The sequence below is a fragment of the Carassius gibelio genome, chromosome A2, assembly GCF_023724105.1.
Source record: "Carassius gibelio isolate Cgi1373 ecotype wild population from Czech Republic chromosome A2, carGib1.2-hapl.c, whole genome shotgun sequence".
NCBI classification, from domain to species: Eukaryota; Metazoa; Chordata; class Actinopteri; order Cypriniformes; family Cyprinidae; genus Carassius; species Carassius gibelio.
In genome coordinates, this window is record NC_068372.1 from 8,642,096 (window position 1) to 8,648,095 (window position 6,000).

The following is a 6,000-nucleotide window of genomic DNA, read 5'->3' on the forward strand; positions in this document are numbered from 1 at the left end:
GCACAACATCAATCAAGCCCTTTCATTAGAGGCTGTCTAGGTCTCTCAGCGCCTCCATCAGCAGATGAGTCCTCCATTATTGATCAAACCAAATACATCCAACAGCCCTGTTACCACTATTTCTCCCAGCTTGGAAGTTTACAGCCGGCTCCAGAGGAGCAAGAGGGTTTCTTCCTCAAAGATGCAGAACTGAATTACATGGTGTTATACCTAGTATATTAATCAACTCAAATATGAAAAAAACAATATAATATTAAAATACATTTGATTAAGATATTTAGTTTTTAAACAAGTGTCTGGTCAGATAGATTTATTGTAAATGTAAGTTCTCAAAAACTGAAGGACAAGTCAGAATTATTTAACGTGTTTAATGTCAGAGACTTAAGAGATTAAATACAGGTCGCAAAACATGTTACATCTGCAATAGGGCTTGGTCGCCGCATTGCATTCTGGGACGTGGCAGCCATGTTGATAGCCTCGCGAATGTAAACATACAGCAAGTTGAACGAGAAGAAGCAGAGTTGGGAGAAAGTAAAAAGATGTTAAAATTGTGGGATTTATAGGGATACGCTAAATAGGGATGCCAGAGACCGGTATGTGGACAAAATCGGCACTATTAACGGTTTGGATCCATATGAAATTCCCAACAAATAGTGGAGTACCGACGGAGACTTGCTGCCGCACTTTTGCATTACAGATAACTTCAGCTACCTTGTTTGTTTTGTGAGCACCTACACTTCAGAATAGTTCCGAAGCTATAAGTCATTGGAGTCTCATGTACAGTTCACAAATGGATGGGTTCAGGAGCTGCAGATCATACCAGCAAACACTATACAGTAATCTGGACAACTTTTAGTGCTAAAAACCATTCACACATGGACTTTTAACTGTGTTTCAAAAGTGTAGTTAGTAGCTGTCAACCCTCCCGTTTTTTCCCAGGGTTCTCATGTGTTTGAGCTTTTTTCCCGTTGTCTTCCTGTTTTACTATTTTTTGACAGACCTGTCAAGTCTCTGTGCTGTTGTCCTGTTGCTACTCCTTGCCATTCCAGTGAACAAATGTTTTCAAAGCATCGTTTTGCTTACTTGAAAGCAACCTTAGCATGATGTTGGGCTTTTTAAGATAGCGTGGTTGTTGTGAGAGCACGATTTCACGCCAATCTGTAAGCAGTCATGTCAGACCTAGCTTCACAAATCGCTTAACGTTAGTTAATTCAGCAGTATTGTAGTATGAATTTTTTATGCCAGCAGAGGGAAAGCAACAGAAAGATGAATGTTGAAATTTCCCTTATTTTCAATGTTGACTTAAGCTATATAAATGAATATACAGATAAAAAATGGTCTTCGTGGTCGCGCCTCCAAGCCATTCTCATTTTATTTTCCCCATGGCGATTATATGTTGCGCTGTTACACCCCACAAAACAGCAACGGTTTACCATGGTTGAAATAGATTTAAAATTAATCAAATTAAGACACACGGATGTGAGGGAGTACGTCTAAACATTAAGCAGTAGTCTGAGTGGCAGTAAAGGAGGCCATCAACACGGCGGCCATGCCAAGTAATGACGTCACGACGCCCAAGCCCTATATAAAAAAAAAAAGTGTTTAATGCTGGTGTTAAAGCTTTTATCTTTCTGAAATGATCCGCAGCGCAGACTCTCTATTTTTATAAAAGCTCCCGAACAAAAATCATTATATTTTGATGATATGCAACGTGGAGCTAAACTCACGAAAACGAGACACCAGATAAAATGTTACTTAATGAATACACAATTGTGATAAAGAATAAGAAGCTGAGGTCTGATTTATCCAACCGGTCATATTTACCATGTTTACTACGGTAACGTTATGTTTAGCGTGCATAGTCTTTTACATCGCTTATAAATAATGTGACTACTGTATATTTCGCAAGGAGGCTTTTTCTCTTATTTGTTACTTTACTTTTTCACAATGTGACTTTATTTCTTGTATTTCAACTTTATATCTAACAATGTGACTTTTTATCTCTCAATATGGTTCCATTTCTCATTTTTGTGACTTTATATTTCACAGCCTGTCAGTGTTTTTTACAAGGTGACTATTTCTCATATTTCTTACTTTATATTTAATGTGACTTTACATTTACAAATTTCACAGTGTGTGACTATTTCTCATTTGAAATCTACCTATCAGTTCCGGATAAAATCAGTCTTACATTTTTTTCTTTTGGAATATTCTGTTTTCCTCATAAATGATAGTTCTGTTTTCCTCAAAACTCAAGGCTTGTTCGACTTCATGCAGCTCTGCGCAGACCGATCGTCGGCTGACTTGAAGCAGTGCATGCCGGTTAGAAATTTTGTCCGACTTGATACAGCGCTGACGCCACGTGACTGTGACATGTGCCATCAAAGTACAGCGAGAGCAATTCGAGAGTAGCCGGAGAACTCAGCCAGCACAGCTTCTGAAGAGTGGCTGCACAGGTTTTGATGACGACACAACTGATCCACGATTGGCTGGATTCACTGATGACACCGATGATGTGCGTTTCAAGTTTATTGCGGCGACTTCAGTTTCAGAAATTCTCATATGGACTTTTAAAACAGTTCAATACGTTTTTATGTCGTCTTCATCTCTCTAAATCATATTTATTAAATATTGTTTTACTGTATTTGCTTTATTGTTAATATAGAGTTTGTGTATGTTTATCTTGCATGACTTTCTTTTTTATACAGACCTTTTACAGTATTCAGCAGCATAACCTATTCAAATAAGCATTTTTAATAACTAAAATGTTAATCTTAAAAACATTCAATCTAATGTGGTCATAAATGTATGCTCCTATACAAATGATACATAATACATTATGTTCCTCCATTTGTTTGGTTTCTTCATATGCTCTAGTTTATTTTGCTGTGTTTATACTTCACCTGCATGTGGTTAGCAAACTGCTAACAACTTGCTGTAACTTCAACTTAACAACTTGACAACATTCTGTTCACTTTCAAATAGTTGGTCTAAATCACAATATAAATCCAGCAGAATTGTGCTTTTCTGTATATGAAAATCAATGGTGTTATGTTTAAAAAAAGAGCTCAGCTGGAGGGTACTGTAAATCTTGTTGCTGAAACCTTCTTAAAAAACATTTTTTTTATAGGTTACTTTTATCATTTTGTATTAGCAGAAACACCCATATCATACTGCTAAAGTATATATCCAATATGTTATCTTTTTTTGGAAGACACCCTTCCAAAACACCACTTATACACACATCTTAATGTTAATACCATTAATACATAGAGTTACTTAATCACTAAATCATGAAAACAATGGAAATCACTGATACAAATGTTGAGCCAAAACTGAAAGTGGACTTAAAATGGTAATTGCAATTGTTGCTAACTATAAGTAATAATGAATGGAACAGGAGTTGGCCAAACTTATGACTAAGTCAACTAAACAAAAAAATTATAGCACGCCTAGCAAATATAAACACATAAATTTAAAAGAAGTTAAAAGAAGAAAATACATCTTTGAGATGAAAACACACAAGCTTATCTTATTCGGTTACATTTGTTTTAACTTTTTTTATTAATACACTTATAACTTAAATAACCTTATTCAAAACTCAAAGGCATCCACACAACTGTACATATTATAAACAAATAAAGAAAACTCTATATCCTTAACAATAATGAAATCCATTTACTTAATATATATAAAACAGTGCTTACCTAAGACATGATACCATTCAGACCTTATTGTTAATTATTCTCATAGCCTGCATAGAACATTACCTGCCGGAGCGATTGCACTGTCGAGAAAAAAAAAAAACTCGCGCTCGTCTGACCCTTCTCATGCAACTCGAAGACGAAGCAGGAAAACTGAAATGACTAACTTGCTGCCACCTACACCGTTGTAAAGATGGGCATATTGTGAACAAATTTCATTTAAATCATCGCTTAAATTGATACACAAAGGACCACCACTTACCGGAGTGATAACAATGACGGACCAACGTTAACTGGGCGCCGCCTGAGGCAACTCTAAAACGGCATACAAAAGCACATATTTTGAACAAACATATTTCAACTCTTATGGTAAATATTATATAGAGAACAGCACCTACCGGAGAGATTAATTTACACTGTCAGGCAGAAAAAATAGGCGACGTCTGACCTGAGGCAACAATAAGACCAGGCGGGAAAATTTGTACAAAAGCGCATATTGTGAATAAACTTCATTTAAATCATATCGTGTATTGATACACATAGAACTACACTTACCAGAGCAATCACAATGAGGGAATAAACAGAGGCCGCTTAAGGTGACTCGAAAATTAAACAGGAGAAATTAAAATGGCATTGTTTATAAAAAAGCATTCGAACTGCGCATGCTCATCAGCCTTTTATGGGCAATACTAATAACCAACTTAAAGTTGTTAGTTGTTCTAACTTGAAATATTAATTTGGTGTAACAAATTGATCTAAATTTCTATTCAACTTACATTTCTGTGTTATCTCAACTTTTTATGTTAAGTTGTTGAATTAACTTTAAAAACTGAGTTTGCAATACAAAATGTAAGTTGGATTTTTTACAGTGTGTGTAACACAAAACAAAATGGACAACGTAACCATTAATGTGTTAGACGGCAAAGGCAATGTTGTCATGCTAACGATTTCCAAGGACATCGCTGAAAGGATGCAAAATGGTAAGTAAACCACATGACTGTGAAATAATTACAAGTCACCAATGATTTGTGCAAGTGTTTTGTTTATCATTTATTCCCCCAGATCAAATGTTCCTTTCCTCTGTCATGGAGAAAGTATCAGCTGTTGAAACAAAAGGTACACATTTACTTAATGAACAAGAATATACAGGAAATAATTCTTGAGTGACACTGACCACATCTACAATCTTCTCTCCAAACAGCTCTCCTCAGTGGCCCAGCTTGTGCTGCAAAGCTTCTCCAACCTCCTATTCCATGTCCCACTACTTCCACTAGGTCGCCGGCACCCCTAAACCTCAGTTTTGTGAAACCACCATCCACCAGCCAGTGCCCCATTACTACCACTAGGCCCCCTGTACCACCTCCACCATCCACCAGCCAGTGTCCCATTACTACCACTAGGCCCATTGTACCACCTCCACCATCCACTAGCCAGTGTCCCATTACTACCACTAGGCTCCCTGTATCACCTACACCAGCCACCAGCCAGTGTCCCATTACTACCACTAGGCCCCTTGTACCACCTCCACCAGCCAGTGCCAAAATGGCATTCTATAAAAAAATACAAAACTTATTCTCACTAAAGGGCTACAACTTGTCAAGTGAGAAAATTCGAAGAAGAAAAAACTAGCAAACATGTTAACTACTTATAAGAGTGTGAAAGCCAGGCGCCGTGCAACTTGGGAAGGGAAGATCACCTGGGAGTACTATACAGTAAGTTGAAGACTGCTTTACTTTGTTTCTGAAATAACATTGTCATGTTACAAGACTGAAAGACTGGTCATTTTTATTTTACATCCACCCCCACCAGCTAATGGATGAGTTATTTGGGTCATCGGGGATCGGTACTGCACCACCTGGCACCATTCACTCCACACCTCTGGGTTTGGAAGAGACCTCTTCCACAAGCAGGCCCACAACGTCTTCTCTTCAAGACCAGCTGGTAGGTGCTAGTATGGATGAACAGCCAGGAACTGCTACCATACAAAATGCAAACATCACAAGAAGGCAAAGACAACCACAACCCTTACAATTCCTGGACGCTTATGAAGAGCATGCAGAGAGAAGGACTGCTGTGCTTGAGTCCCTAGTAAGGCCAGATCTGGAGAGATGGCGGCGACTTAAGGAGAGGCGGAGAAGGTCCTTTGAAAAAAAGATGGTGACCAGCTTGGGAACAATTGTGGAGGAGCTAAAAAAAATTATAATCTAAAGATGTTATCTCTTTTGATTTACACCTTTCCCCAAAATGTCCTGTTTTTTTTTTGTTTTTTTCAAATAACAATTTCTAATGACAAACT